This window comes from Meles meles, chromosome 2 (assembly GCF_922984935.1).
Source record: "Meles meles chromosome 2, mMelMel3.1 paternal haplotype, whole genome shotgun sequence".
In the NCBI taxonomy this organism is placed as follows: domain Eukaryota; kingdom Metazoa; phylum Chordata; class Mammalia; order Carnivora; family Mustelidae; genus Meles; species Meles meles.
In genome coordinates, this window is record NC_060067.1 from 123,073,188 (window position 1) to 123,090,021 (window position 16,834).

General features: G+C 38.0%; 1 protein-coding gene across 3 annotated transcripts in view; it reads right to left on the bottom strand.

The window, feature by feature from the left end:
• Window positions 1-16,834, bottom strand: part of ARHGAP24 (Rho GTPase activating protein 24) — a 534,495-nt gene that overhangs the window by 167,279 nt on the left and 350,382 nt on the right. The window contains exon 1 of one of the 3 annotated variants that reach the window (XM_045998041.1): window positions 1,542-1,604. The exons of the other annotated variants lie outside the window; for them this stretch is intronic. The gene's annotated coding sequence lies outside the window, so the exon portion shown is untranslated. Of the gene's footprint in view, window positions 1-1,541; window positions 1,605-16,834 lie in introns of those variants that run through there. 3 annotated transcript variants of the gene reach the window in all.

A 16,834-nucleotide genomic window follows, 5' to 3' on the forward strand; every position in this document is an offset into this window, starting at 1 on the left:
ATTCTATGTTGCTCTAACATAGTCTGAAAGCAAGAAACCATGACAAGAGTGTCCAGAGAACTCAGCAGACCATGTGTATATAGCAACAGGTGACATTCTAGCTTAGAATATTAGACTCTTCTTAACTGACATAAGGCAAAAGTGGGACAAATGATTTTGAGAGTGCATATTAGTTGCAAAGTGTTTTGAACAATTTTAATGTTCACTGCATTTTATTATGACTTATTATATTTTATTAGTTTCAAAAAAACTACCCAAATGGAAACCAATCGAATTAATTTTAAAATTTGCGTTTTTTAATTCTAACTTTATCAATCTTGGAAACAGAATTCAAGCTAATTAACACAGACAAGTATATTCCGAGACAGGTTGACAACATGCTTTATTAAGAATTTTTGCTCTTGGCTTCCTTTCTGCTGACTCTGAATTTCCTTAAATATGCTATTGTTCTTTCACTAGACATAAAATTTTGAGCAGTTGGTGTACTTTTCGGTATCCCATCATAATTATTCCTCATCTTAATGTATTATCTTTTTCTTTCCTTGTAAGATTTGATAGCTTTTTGAATTTCTTTGTTTCTCTATTTATATAATACCAAACTCCCAAGTTTCCCTTCTCTGGAGAATGTGTTTCATAAATACAAACCTGTGTATTTCTTTAGATATGACAATACAGAGTGTCTCCTTCATATTTTGTATAGGTTGTTAGGCAGCTAACATACAAAAGCAAGGCAAGGTTAAGGCCTGTCCGCTTACCCAGCACACATTTTGGATTCCTAGTGAGTACGTACCCCACGCCCCCCCACACCTTGACAAGAGCACACTAGAGTTGTACTGTCCTTGTGTGTGTGCGCAAAACGTGAAGTTCCAAAATTCAAATACGCTAATAACCAAAGCCTGATAAGCCAATTTGGCTAATCTAAATACATTAAAATACAGCAAAGTATTATTTGGGTTTCTCTTGGGTCTCGAGAATTGTTTTAATCACACATGTGCATGCACGTGCACACACACCCTACACACACAGCAACGGCCAGGCCAGAGTTTTCATTTGACAAGCAGAAACCCAGAAACTCTGAGGTTCCGTTTATCACCAAATCAGAGCCCAAGGCACTCTGCTCTCCGCAAAGTTTCAACCACTACAATGTGGGTAAACCAAAGAATACACCACCGCCAGAACTCCAAAAATATTAATTCAGATCTGTATCTGAAGCAGTTTTCCTATGCTCTCAGATCAGCACAGGAATTCTGTCTATGAACCGCTCTATCAATTGGCTGCAGCAATTAAGGAAAAACTCCAAGAAAATGGCACTAAATTGATCACATTTCAGTGTAAGAACAGAACTCTGTCCAATACGCTGCCACCATTTGGACGCTGTGGAGAACTGAATGATCATGACAGAAATCAAGGGTATAAATAAACCTCGCTCGCTCTAGGTCCTGGCTTTGTGGTGATAGCAACATCCCCAAATTATCAAACACAATAAACAGCAATACCTGGCGATCTGTCTCCAGATTAACGAGCAAACACCCAGCTCTCACCTTGCACAAACACACACTTCAGTGGTCAGTGACAAATGCAGGCAGCAACTTGCAGGCTGGGAGACAGAGCAGCTGCTCGGTCCTGAGCCGCTTAAAGCACATTGGAGCCCGGCTCCGGTCCTACTCTCGGTTGGTTCGCTGCAGTTTCTCCCATGACTCCATCACCCAGGAATGGAAACCACTGCCCTCTCTCCAGCACTAGCGGGCTCCCCAGCCACTGAGCTCAGGTAAAAACGCTGAGTCCTGCAAGGTCGCCACAAGGTGAACATGGGCACAAAAGAGTATATGGGATTTGGAGGGACTGTAAAGGAAAGACCCTAAACTCCAGACATTTTGCCTTTCAAGAGATCCTGAAATCCATAAATCAGAGCAGCAACAATAGTCAGAGAAGCAGTAAATCTGAAAATCCCCCAGTGGCACTGAGCCAATCTGCTAACCCAGCAGTACTCTTTAAACCATAATCTCTCTCACGCTCTCAAACACACAGACAGACAGACAGATAGACAGACACACACACACAGTTTTAGTGTAGCTAGTCTAAATTGCCCAGGAATATTTCTCAGGCCAAAAAATTTTTGCATATGCTTTCCAGGCACCAAGGCATAAAGAGGAGTCCTAGAAAATTAAAATATTGGACAAAATAAAAATAAAAGAATTCCATATAGAGCAAAATCATTTCTGGTCCATAAACTAATTCAGCTGAGCGAAGTCTTGCTTTTTTGTACACATACTGGAATTATGCAAACACCCCCATAGTAAAAAAAGATGGTAAAGATGTATATATTCAGAGCTGATTGGCAGAATCAATTAAAATTTCTCATAAAAATTCCTACCACCTTTTTCAAGATGAGTCTTGACATATGCACATTTTAATTTGGAGAGGTTTCAAGAAGGCATTTCTTGCCTAAAATGTAATTATTCTGTATGTATATGTTATAGACAGATACAAACATGTTTATAAGTGTTTCCCTGGAGAGTCTCTCTAGGTATTTATTTCTCATATTTTGGTTTTCCTATCAGAATTGGAGAAGGAACAATTTTAAGCTTGCAAGTACATTTTGGAAACATTATTTATCTTGCCTGTGTATTTTTTCTCATAGGTAAATAAATATTTACTGAAGTTCAGGTTGATTGCACTAACTGAAAATAATTTTTGTTTATTACTTTCCTCTTCCCTCCATCTCCAACCACCCCAATTCACCAGCCATAGGAATGCAAGCAACTCATTAAACCTCCTAGACATCACTTTTGTAATCTATAAAATGCGAATCTGTTACTAGCCTTTTCTTATCTACCTCATGGAATAGTGTGGGGGTGAAATGGGAGAATGGGCAGGACTAAATGCTTTGATAATTGTAGAGCCCTGGCAAAACACGGACTTACTGCATTTTCCTCCCTTCAACTGCCATTAGTGCTGGGACTGGTGAATTACTTTCTGTGTTCTCAAGGAGGATTCCTTGGGCTTCACAGGACAGTGTTTGTTTCAAGTGGTCTATAAATAGAGTTCAAGATTTTACTGAACTGCCCCTCCTCGTGGTGGGTCTTGATGGCAGCGACCGCATGTCCAGACTCAGTTAATTGTGAGCAAGCAGAGCTCCATCTGGTCTTGGAGATGAAACCAGACCCGCTGAAACCCGGAGAGAAAAAGCTCAGCGCCTGTGATGGCTGGTTTCACAGCTCACCTGGCGTCCTGGTGTACTCAAGTCTTTGGGGAGAGGGGAGGTGGTGCCTAAAGGGATGAAACAAGGTGAGAAGTTGGGGTGCAGTGCCAGATTTAGTGCTGAATTCATTCAGGAACAGATGCTTCCAGGCATGGGTGCTGATGTTCTGGAGACAATTATGTATGCATTATTTAGAGATTAGGTGGTTGTGGAGTAGGGGGAACCAAAAAGGGAGACTAGTAGGGAATCAGAAAGGAGCTAACAATGTGAGCGCCTATCTCCAGACACATGGGGCGGGGAAGTTCCTGGATAGTATCTCACTCAGTCCTCATAGGAATCCTGCCAGGTAGGCATGACTATTCCCACTTCCCAGAGGAAATGAAACAGCCTGCACACAGGACTGGTGAGTGACAGAGCTTGAGTTATGATTGAGGTCAGCATGGCCTGGAGTCCCATAGAGTAAATCTGGTTACTTCCAACTTTCTCAGAAAGAGGAAGGAAATAACATTTGGTTTTTAGTGAGGGTGGGGAAAGCAAGAACGCAAATTACCAAGAAAACTTCTTGAGGGTGTTTATTAGACAAGTTATTTTTCATAAAGGGCGTAGAAATTTTTAGAAAAGCACATTTTGAGTTTTAAACGATAAAGCTCTTGCGGGATACAAGAAAAAAATATGCTAATATGTACTAATAATTTTTTAAAGATTTTATTTATTTATTTGACAGAGATCACAAGTAGGCAGAGAGATAGGCAGAAAGAGAGGAGGAAGCAGGCTTCCAGGCTTCCTTCTTCTCTGCTGAGCAGAGAGCCCGATGTGGGGCTCAATCCCAGGACCCTGGGATCATGACCTGAGTTGAAGGCAGAGGCTTTAACCCACTGAGCCACGCAGGCGCCCCAATAATTCTTTTTTTTTATTTGTTCCTGCCTGTCTTCAAATTGACAACTCTTCATCTGTAGCAGAATACTTCTCTGTTTTTCAACGTACACTCAATGCATTACTGTATTTTAGTTTGCTTAAATTACCAGACCCCGAGGAATCCCTGCAAGAAAGCAAGGTAATCTCTTACCGTTACCTGTAGCAGGAAAGACATTTTTTTCAGCTGTAGTCTGGGCTACAGAAGAGTCATAACTTTCAGTCTCCTGGGTCTGAGGATGTTCATAAAATGCCAGATTCTTTCTACCAGTTTTATTGGAAAGCTAGCAGGAGAGACTGAACCGCAGCCCTACATGGTGTCTGTTTCGGCTCTCCCCTTTATAAGCGGTCATCCCAGCCATAATGTACACGCAAGCCAATTCATACCGTCCCCTCTATTCCTGCTTTCCATCTCCCTTTTCCATATTTTCAAAATATTTTCTGAGAGTGCAGTGTCTAATTATACCTTGTCTCTGCTTTTAACATTCCCATCTGCAAAGTGCACCATCCAAAATGCCTTCATAAAACTAACCTTCTCCTTTTTCCCAGGTCTAGCCTTAGAAAGAAAAGGATACATTTGGAAGTCTTGCAGTTAGAATTTGTCTTAGGTATTTTTATTGAGGAGCGAAATGTAACAGAGCCACTAAGTTAGGAATAAGTCAGAATAAATGGGGGGGGGAATAAATGCAGGTACTTTAAACTCGATTGTTCAAGTTAAATTCCAAATGATGAAACTAAAACACAGCATTTTAAAGTACCAAACCACATAAAAGAAGGCCAGGGACCTGCAGCTCTTTGGTGTCGTTTCCTTGCTACTTTTGCTTACGGTCTGTATTTTGGCACTCCCCACAACCCATGCATTCTCACGCCATGTATTTAACTAAAGAGGAAGGAAAATAAGAAGAATGAATCCATTGGGAAGCGATAATGACAAATACAAGATACGGCAAAGTGAAAAGACAGCTTTCTCTCCTTCCTGAGTCCCTTTTGTTTCCGAAGGAAGAAAGGATGAACAAACAAGAAGTCAGAATTGTTTAAAAAAAATAAACAAAGAAAAGAAAGAACAGAGCAGAACAGAACTGCAGTAAGGATTCAATTATCTCTCGAGTCAGAAATAACACAAATGAAAACACAGTTTTCGGCACTTTCTTCAAATTATGATACTGTCCCCTTAAGGTATTTTGTGCTTCGAACAGTCCAGCTTGTGCTCGCCTGGGTCTAATTGCACAGCAGGAACTAAAAGCACATTGCTTTTTCACTTTCTTGATTTCAAAACTTTCTTTTCTCTTCGAGTTGGAGTTCCCGGTTTTAGAAGCATTTATTAAGAAGACAGTTCAAATGCGTGAAGAAGAAAGCATTTGAAGCATGGGTCACCATTAGTCAGAGGTGAGGAAAGTTAAGTAAAGAGGCTTTGGCTTTCTGTTTGGCTCTTGTTGCCTTCCCTAATAATGACGCCTTCCTAGTGTGTCCCGTGGCAGTGGTCAACTCCCACTCAAGAAGGTCTGGTCTGAAATCCTCAGAACCCTCCCACTTAGGTTGGAACTGGGTTCATGGGGGAGTGGAATGGAGTGGTTTCTAATTTGCAACCAAAGAGAAAAATTATTTTTCTAACACATTTTTCCCTGCCGCTCCCTTCAATTTGATTCTTTTTCTTAGGCCTTTGAAACAACTCCCCATAATACCTATTAGCCATAGAAAGCAAACACTGTTAAAACATAAAAAGTCATTTAGGAAAAAATTAGAGTAATCTGAAAGGTGTAAACTTTTAGCATTTCAGGCATTTTGTGTGGATACTTAAAGATATATATGTGAAGTCTCTTACTCCATATATAGTTAAAGTCGTGAAATTGAACAATTCCTAAGCAGTCTTAATTTACTATATTTTTAATTTATTTTTGTTTGTATTTTTAAGAGAGAATGAGAGAGAGAGAGGGAGCTCGTTGCACTCTCTTGCATGAGGACTCAAGCAAGTGGAGAGGGACAGCAGGAGAAGGAGGGGGGAGAGAGAGAATCCTTTTTTTTTTTTTTTTAAATATTTTATTTTTTTGACAGAGAGAAATCACAACTAGGCAGAGAGAGAGGAGGAATCAGGCTCCCTGCGGAGCAGAGAGCCCGATGTGGGGCTCGATCCCAGAACCCTGAGATCATGACCTAAAGCCGAAGGCAGAGGCTTTAACCCACTGAGCCACCCAGGCACCCCGGAAAGAGAGAATCTTAAGCAGGCTTCATGCCCAGCATGGAGCCCAAGGTAGGGCTCAGTTTCACAACCCTGAGATCATGACCTGAGACAATATCAAGAGTCAGACACTTAACCAATTGAGCCACCTAGGTGCCTCTTAATTTATAATACTTTTAAACATAATTTTGTTTTTTATTGGATGGTAATTTTTCCTGGCTGCAAAAGATGTACCTACGAATGCCTTTTCTACTCTAAGCTGAGAAGAATCACTATGCTGGTTTTATTGAAAGCTTTCCTAAATAAATTTAAGAGGTTTTTGAAAAAGGAATACTTAAGAGTATGCATAAAGGGGGAATAACCCTGAATATTATCCCTTTGTGAATATAGGGGAAGGAATTCCAGAGAGTTTATAGTTACTATTATTTTTTAGTTATTACATTATTATTTACTATATTCCCTATGCCCTGCTTTTCGTTCTCATGTCTAATTATATTTTATAAATTGAAATCTGTACCTTTTAATCCCCTTCATCTATTTTGTCTAATCTCCCAACTCTCTCCCCTCCAGCAACTACCAGTTAGTTCTCTGTATCCAAGAATCTGTTTCTGCTTGTTTGTCTGTTTTGTTTTTTAGATTCCATATATAAGGGGACTCATACTGTATTTGTTTTTTTCTGTCTGACTTAATTTGCTTAGCATTACACCCTCTAGATCTATCCATGCTTTTGGAAATGGCTATGTAGTATTTTTTATGGCTATGCAGTATTCCAGGGTGTGTGGTGTGTGTGTGTGTGTGTGTGTGTGTGTGTGTGTGATAGAGACAGAAAGAGAGAAGGGGGGGGAATAACATATTTATCCATTCATTCATCTCTTGGTACATAGATTGCTTACCATATCTTGGCTACTGTAAATAATGCTGCAGTGAATATAGGCGTGCACATGTCTTTTTGAATATGTATTCTCATTTTCTTCAGATAAATACCAAGAAGTAAAATTTCTGGATCATACAGTACTTCTACTTTTAATTTTCCAGGAACCTCCATACACTTTTCTGTAGTGGCTACACCACTTTGCATTCCCACCAAGAGTGCACAAGAGTTCGCTTTTCTCTACATACTTGTTAACACTTGCTATTTCTTATCTTCTTTCTAGCCATTCTGGCAGGTGTGAGGTGATGTCCCATTGTGGTTTTGATTTACATTTCCCTGATGCTGAGTGATGTTGAGCATCTTTTCATGTGTCTGTTGGACATCTGTATGTCTTCTTTGGAAAAACTGTCTATTCGGGTCCTTGCCCATTTTTTCATCAGATTTTTTTTTGGTATTGAGTTTTGTGAGTTCTTTATATATTTTAGGTATTATCTCCTTATCAGATATAACATTTGCAAATAGCTCCTTCCACTCAGTATCTTGTTTTTTTTTTTTCTTTTGTTGATGGTTTCCTTCACTGTGCAGAAGATTTTTATTTTGATGTAGTCCCAATTGTCTACTTTTAATTTTGTTTCTCTTACCTGAGGAGACAGATCCCCAAAATATTGTTAAGACTAATGTCCAAGAGTTTATTGTTTATGTTTTCTTTTAGAAGTGTTATGGTTTTTAGTCTTATATTTAGGTCTTTCATCCACTTTCAGTTTAATTTTGTGTATGGTGTAAGAAAGTGGTCCAGTTTCATTATTTTGCATATAGATGTCCAGGTTTCCCAACAGCATTTATTCAAAAGACTGTATATTTTTTATCTCCTTTGTTATAGATTAATTGACCATATAAGCATGGGTTTATTTCTGGAATTCCTATCCTATTCTATGATCTATGTATCTGTTTTTGTGTCAGTACCATACTATTTTGATTACTACAGCTTTATAGTATGTCTTGAAATCAGGAATTATGATACCTCCAGCTTTGTTCTTCTTTCTCGATATATGCCACAATAGAATGATGACTGAAATTTACAACACTATTTAGGTAGGAAGTTTTAGATGCTTTTGGTACATTTGTTGAGTAAAGCATATTAGAAAATAGTGTGTTCAGTGTTATCAGAATTTTGTTATATATATATATATATAGAATATAGAAAAATCTGAAAAATTGTATTACAGTGTTAATAGTTTTTACCTCTAGATACTGAGATTATAGTAATTTTATTTTCTTCCTGATCTTCTTCCATTTTCTAATGTTTTACAAGGGTCATTGCTACAATGTAGTAGAAAGAAAGAAATAAAGAAGGAAGGAGGGAAGGAGGGAAGGAAGGAAGGAAAGAAAGAAAGGACGAGGAAGAGGAAGGAAGGAAGGGAGAAAGAGGGAGAAAGCAAAAAAGAAAGAGAAAGAGAGAAAGTAAGTAAATATATATGTATGTTTGGGAATTATTTTTATAAATGTATTTCTTTATAAAGCTAGTCACCATGCTTATAATTGTGGAAAAATTCAGTCTCCAGAACTTTTAACACCATTACCCTCACCATTTGCATTAAAAATATTTGTGGGCACACATAAAAAAATCCTAGACATTCCGGTATTATAATACAAGGAAAATATAGAGGATTTGGTCTCACTCATTTCTAAAATATTAAAAAAGGAGATAGAGGAAATGACAGGTATGTAAGGAACTTCAAATATAGAGAATGGACATGGTACAAATATAAGTAGCATGATATATACATTCATGACAATGTAATTATAATTTGGGGGTAACCGCTTATTTCAAAAAGTGCTAAAGTATTTACGTGGCCAAGAAAATCTGTTTTCTTCTAAGACATGATCTTGATTGAGCACGCATTTTAGAGAGACCTCTTCTGTAATGGCAATATAAATTTCATTGAGGTGAGCAGGGCACTTGGGGTTGAGACCGCACTGCTGACATTACCTGGGCATTCCTCGCACTTTTGTCCCTGTTCCATATATTTTTATGACCTGGGAGCCAGTTGGTGGAGAACTCAGAATTATAAGAAAACAAACAGATATCAGTCTGCTAATTAAATGGCCAACTTGGGTCCTCGGTGTGGACAGAAGTCTCAGGGCCAGTGAAGGATATTTGAACTCAGTCTGAAATTCATTCACCTGTACTGCTTCACTTGTTTATTTGTTTGCTGAAATAACACTTGAGGAACTGGAGAAGAGATGAGACCAAATCCACATACATTGAGCATTTTACTTTTCAACAGTTAAGTCATTGCTATATATTTTCCTTTTTAAATTTTCTTTTTTTTTTTTTTTTTCCTTTTTAAATTTTCATGGTGAACTCTGCCACTTACCAACTGAGCAACCCTGGGTAAATCACTTCCCCTCCCCAGGTCTCAATTTCCTTACCTGTCAAATGACTTCCCGACCAGATAGTGGATGTCAAGATGACATGTAAACTGAGAATCTAAGGAACTGTCATTATATGTTAAGCTGTTCTAAATTTTGAAACTTTGGTGTTATATTGATTTTCATTGATTTTAAAATGAACGCCATAACTTTTGCTGGCAGGCAAGTATAAATAATAACAGACTATAAAGGCTTTTACCATCGGTTCATTCCAATATTTATTCATAAAGCTAAATATAAAGGAATGACGGTAAAACACTGAATTCATAAGCATTTCCAAATAGCTTCTGCAGGTACACAACTTTTCAAACGGCTAAAGAGTCGTTCTCAAAATATTTCTTATGATAACTACTTTCCTCCAAAGTCCCATGCCATTTCCCATTAAAACAACAACAAAAAAGAATCTATGTAACAGCAAACAATCTGTTTGAAGAGGGCTATTGTGACATGCTGAGAGAGAGGGCAAGGCTAGGAATGAACAAATCGGCACAGGCAATAGTGGAGGTGATAAACATCTCTACCCACAATGGGGGATCAATAAATGTTTTTAACTGGCTGTAGAGAAGAACAGAAGATTTTACTGCGAAGGAAGAGGACCCAGCACAGGGAGGGAAGCTAAAAGTGGAGCCCTATTGCCCCCTAATGAAAGGTGGTATTATAAGAGTTTTTACTTTCTTAAGAAAGTTCTGAATGTTACGGTTTCAATCATATTAGAAGCGGGGGGCAGGGGGAGTGGTATATTTAAAAGGATCTGTTGACACCTACTTGAAGTTCTTCCAATGATAAAACCAATCACACTCTGCTGATATCTTGAACGTTAGAAAAATGAAATTTCAGAGTAGAAAAAACCTAGAAATTTGTCATGAAGATCAAGTTGCATGAATACAGGAGGCAGTGGAGATGGTAGGTAATAGGGTACCCTCCTTGCGTAGTAAGTCTTTCTGTATAAGACTGTTTCCATCTATATTCACCAACTTCAAGTTCTCACATTCTGGGGTAGACTCACCTCTAGGATGAGGAATAATGGAAAAATATCTGCTAATGGGAAGAGAAACTTTAAAATTTGCATAATTTTAAAAATTTTATTAAAAAGTATATTATAGCATTTGCAACTCAGCGTCTTGGGACAAAGTCTTTTGACCCACACTAGTTATCTCTTTAGAGATCATTGCAGATGCTGCCATTTTTAATAGCCCATAAACTTCTCAAGAAAGACATAAAAATCATAGGATCTCAGCATTAGAAAAGATGCCAATGGCCATGTAGTTTAAATTCCTATCTTATTATTAAGTTAATGATATTCATTAAACAATATTTCTTTTCCTATTCCCTATAGCATAGTGTTAATGTGGGAAGAGAGGTGCTCCAAGCCTTTCATGAATATGAAAATACTGAGGCGGTATTGATTGAGGGATCTTCATACTCTCTTCTCTGTGTTAATAATTTTAATAACATATAACTTCTTGTGACAATACCTCAAATTTCCAGGGAATGTTTGTTATAATAATTTTATAGTTCTATAACTAAAAGAAAAATGACACTCTAAAAACATTTTTTGTTTGCTTGGGATGAGAGAATGCAGTTTGGTGTTTAGCTAGCTTGTGGCCAAACAATTTAATATTTTCATTAGGACTATTTATGACATTAGGAAAGTACGGCACCACTAGAATATGAGGCCATAGGAGTTTGAGAACAAATGATTTTCTCTATCATATGATTGGAAAATTAAATTGTGCAAAGGAAGTCCAGAAAACAAACAAACTGAGGCATAAAAGAGCAAAGTGACTTGCCCGGATCACTCAGTCTTGTTAGGTGAGGAGCTATAAAGAGAAATAGGTTATCTGCCCCAGAGTCCATGCTGCTGCTGAGGGCTATGCTGTGCTACATTATGAAGCATAATGATGCATATGCCTGCACCTTGCTTTAATTATGCTCAAAACCAAAGTGGATAACATGCTATTTGCACCACGATCTTGCAGAACTCTAGTGTGACTCAAGATATTATCCCTGTTATTTCCTGTGTGAAAAATTGAATCATATAAAGGGTAAGGGCATTTTTCAAAGTCACAGATCTATTTTGTGCTGAAAATTAAAGATCAAGAAGATATTGTCTAACAAAGTTGGTAATTCATTTATATGAAAAGCAAAGCTGAAATTAAAAAGAAAAAACTTCAATAATAACACCTATAATTAATTGAGCATTGGTTATATCCCAAGGATGTTACCTGTATTTTTTTATTGTCCTCCCAATAGCCCTGAGAGATAGAGTCATTTTATTTCACTTTATAATCTTCATGGTATAGATGAGGAAAATTGAGTCTCAAAAACTTAAGTGGCTTGCCCAAAATTACATGCCTAGCAGGTGATGAATCAGGATTTAACTCCAAAGACCATACACTTTCAAAATATCTTTTGGGGACCAGAGTTGTTGATATTTCAATGCCAGGGGTTGAATACAGGAAAATGAGAGAAAGAGAAATCCCATAGCTAGACACACGTGGTTCCTGCTCTTTGCAATCTGTCTTCGCCATCTGCCCCCTCTCCCCCCAACCCAGAACTAACCCATTTATACCACTTATCACCCCTCTAGTTTGAAAAGTCCCATCCTTGTCACTCTACTAAAAGCTTCCTTTTCTTCTGAGACTGCCTGTCCAGAATGTTTGGTGAGCCAGAAACTTTATGCAATAATAACAGATGTTAGAACTGGAGGTCCTGCAGTAAAACATATACTTTAAAAAAAAGGGTAGAGTTTCTTTGGCAAAGAATGGTAAATAAACTTCTACACATATAAGTATATTCAGTTGCATTGTTACATTTTGCAAGTGACTGAGCCTTCAGTGAAATAAGGCAATTCTCTGGCTTACCTGAAATACTTACTTAATGATTGACTTGAACAGTACATTTACTGACTATGTCATTAACACTTTGATATATGAATCTCAATATAACAAGCTATACATGATTATTTGTCTATATAGTATTTTATAAATTATTTTATTATCACCTCTGTTCAAATGGAAGGGCTCACTTTGTTTTAGAATTTAAACTCCTTTCAATACTAATACAGAAATCCAGAAAATATTGATAATGTTGACAATGGGGAGGAGGAAGGAAAACAGTGGCAGAGTAGGAGGTCCTAGGTCCTAGGTCCACAGTCCATGAATACAACTAGATAACTATCCAATCATCCTAAGTATCCCACAAATCTCCCTGAAGACTGGTAGAGCAAACTCCACAACTAAAGGTAGAGAAGAGGGCACAACGAAGAAGGTAGGGAGTGTGGAGATAAGGTTTTAGAGAGAAATGGATCATGCCACTGTTGTGGGGAGGGAGCTACAGTCACTGAGAAGGGGAAGAGAGAGACTAGCATACGGGGAGCCCATGGGGAAAAGGAATCCTCATGGTAATTGGCTTGGAAAGCAAGAGGGTATGAATATCATGAGTTCTTGCAATCAGTGGAGCTTAAAGCCTGGAGTTTTAAAGTCATTTGTCTTGACTGGGTTACAGCCCATAAGCGTTGGGGCTATTCTTGATGAGAAGGCAGGCAAACAACTTGTGGACATATAGCACGGAAACAGCAATCTGAAGAGTGCCTGGGGCAGTGGGAGGTTAGATGTTCATCTTGGAATGTGTCCAGGAGAAGTAATATTCATGGAGAGAATCCTCCAGAAAAAAAGAAACTAGCAGTCTCCATTTACCTCCCCTATCCCTCAGCATAAGCACGGGGCCACCTGCAGGAACAAGCATGGGTGCCGGCACTTTCTACCTCAGCCGCCTGTACCAAGACCTGCCCCCACACTTCCTGCTCCAGTGGATCTGCTCTTCCTAGTCATGCTTGCCTTAGTCCCAGTGCAACAGGCTACCACCCCCAGAAGACTGGCCCTGACCCCTGCCAAATGGCATCTTGTGATGGTGGAATATCGCTAGGCTTTGGTTCTGGTGGCAGCAGTGACACACAGACCAGAGCTCAGCTAGTTAAAATACATCACTTTCAGGCCAGGGACCAAATACTGCCCACAATAGGCAAAGAGAGCCTCTGTAGACGGCTGGCCTGAGGACAGAAAGGCAGAGAACATGCAGTACACATTGGAGACACTCCCTGAAGTGCTAGGCCCTGGGGAACAGGGGACATGACGCTACAGGGCACTACAAGACCTCTTCTTCATAAAGATATTACCCTCAAGAACAGGAGGTGTAACTGACTTTCCTAATACAGAGAAAGAGGCACAGAGTTAGAAAAAAATGAGAAGACAGGGGATTTTGTCCCAAACGAAGGAAAAGGACAAGGCCACAGCCAGAGATATAAGTGAAACAGATAAATGTAACATGCCTGATGGACAATTGAAAGCAATGATCATAAGCGTATTCATTGGACTTGAGAAAGAGAGGAGGACATCAATAAGACCATTAACACAGAGATAAGGAATAACACAGCAGGGCTCAATAAACAAAATGAGAAACATACATGATGAAATGACCAGAAGCCTGGAGAAAGCAGAGGAATTAATTAATGACCTAGAAGACAGGAATGGGGAGTAATCAAGCTGAACAAAAGAGAGAAACAAAATGACACAAAATGAGAATAGACTTAGAAAACTCAGTGATCCATCAAACATAATAACATTTGTATCATAGGAGTCCCAGAAGAAGAAAAGAGAAAAAGAGGCAAAGGATTTTATTTAGAGAAATAAAAGCTGAAAATTTCCCTAATCTGGGGAAGGAAACAAATATTCAGATCCAGGAGGCAGAGAGAACCCCCAATAAAATAACAAATGCAGATCCACACAAGATATATTGTAATTAAAATGTCAAAATACAGTGACAAAGAAAAAATATTAAAAACACCAAGATGAAAGAAGACAATTATATATAAAGGAAACTATAAAGTTATCAGGGTTTTGTTTTGTTTTGTTTAAGATTTTATTCATTTATTTGACAGAGAGAGAGAGAGATACAGTGAGAAAGGGAATATGAGCAGGGGGATTGCGAGAAGGAGAAGCAGGCTTCCCACTGAGCAGGGAGCCCAATGCAGAACTCAATCCCAGGACCCTGGGATCATGACCTAAGCTGAAGGCAGACACTTAACCAACTGAGCCACCTAGGGACCCCTATCAGAGGGTTTTTTAGCAGAAGTTTTCCAAGTCAGAAAGGAGTGGCATGATATATTCAAAGTTCTGAGTGGGAAAAACTACAAAAATAACCACAAAACAAGTAATAAAATAGCAATAAATACATCTCTATCAATAATTACTTTGAATATAAATGATCTAAATGCTCCAATCAAAATATACAGAATAACAGTGTGTAAAAAACAAGGCCCATCTATATGTTGCCTATGAGAGACTCATTTCAGACCTAAAGACACCTGCAGATAGAATGTGAGAGGATGGAGAACCATTTATCATGCAGATGCATATCAAAGAAAGCTGGGGTAGCAATACTCATATTGAACAAAAATAGACTTTAAAACAAAAACTAATGAGACAAAGAAGGACACAATTTAATAATAAAGGGGGACAATCCAACAAGAAGATGCAAAATTGTAAATATTTATGCACTCAACATGGGAGCACCCAAATACATAAATGTTAATAACAAACACAAAGAAACTAAGAGATAATATTACAATAATAGTAGGGGATTTTAACACCTCACTTACATCAGTGGACAGATCATCTAAAAAGAACACCAATAAGGAAACAATGGCTTTGATTCACACACAGGAACAGACGGATTTAACAGATATATTCAGAACATTCCATCCTAAAACAGCAGAATTCTTTTCAAGGGCACAGGCAACATTCTCCAGGACAGATCAGATATTAGATTCCAAAACAAGCTTCAACCAATTGAAAAATATCAAAGTCATATGATGCATTTTTTGGACCACAAAGCTATGAAAGTAGGAGCCAATACAAGAACAAATGTGGAAAGATCAGAAATACATGGAGGTTAACTAACATGCTACTAAACAATGAATGGGTCAACCAAGATATCTAAGAAGAAATTAAAAAGTATATGGAAACAAGTGAAAATGAAAACACAATGTTCCAAAATCTTTGGGATGCAGCAAAAGCAATTCCCTTTTTTCTTTTTTTTTTTTAAGATTTTATTTATTTATTTGACAGAGAGAGAGAGAGCAGGTATTCACAAGCTGGGGGGAGGTGCGAGAGACACGAAAGAGCAGGCTCCCCGCTGAGCAAGGAGCCCTGCTGGGCTTGATCCCAGGACCCTGGGATCATGATATGAGCCCACAACAGACACTTAGTCAACTGAGCCACCCACACACTGTAGCAAAAGCAGTTCTAAGAGGGAAGTATGTAGCAATAAGCCTACCTTGAGAAGTAAGAAAAATCTCAAACAACATAACCTTACACTTAAAGGAGCTAGAAAAAGAATAAACAAAATGTAAAGCCAGAAGAGGAGAGGAAATAATAAAGATGAGAGCAGAAATAAATGATAGAGAAACTAAAAACACAGATTAATGGAACCAGGAGCTGGTTCTTTGAAAAGGTAAAATGAAATTAATAAGTCTCTACCCAGATTTATCCAAAGAGAGGACTCAAATAAGCAAGATCACAAACAAAAAAGAAGAAAGAATTATTGATACCTCAAAAATACAAACAATTGTAAGAAAACACGAAAAATTATGTGGCAACAAATTGGACAACCTAGACGAAATGGATAAATTCCTAGAAACACATAACCTACCAAGACTGAAGCTGGAAGAAATAGAAAATTTGAACAGATCATCATATTAGCAATGAAATTAAATCAGTAACCAAAAAATTCCCAACAAATGAAAGTCCAGGAGCAGCCAGCTTCAGAGATTAATTCTACCAAACATTTAAAGAAGAATTAATTCCTATTCTTCTCAAATTACTCCAAAAAAATAGAAGAGGAAGGGAAACTTTCAAATTCATTCTATAAGACCAGCATTACCCTGATACCACAAGATAAAGACATCACAGGAAGAAAGAAAGAAAGAAAGAAAGAAAGAAAGAAAGAAAGAAAGAAAGAAAGAAAGAAAACTATAAGACAATATATCTGATGAACATAGATCAAAAATCCTCAACAAAATACTAGCAAATAGAATCTAACAAATACATTAAAAAAAAATCAGTCACTATGATCGAGTGGGATTTATACCTGGGATGCAATATTCACAAATCAATCAATATAATACATCACATCAATAAGAGCAAGGATAAAAATTAAAAGGTCATTTCAATAGAGGCAG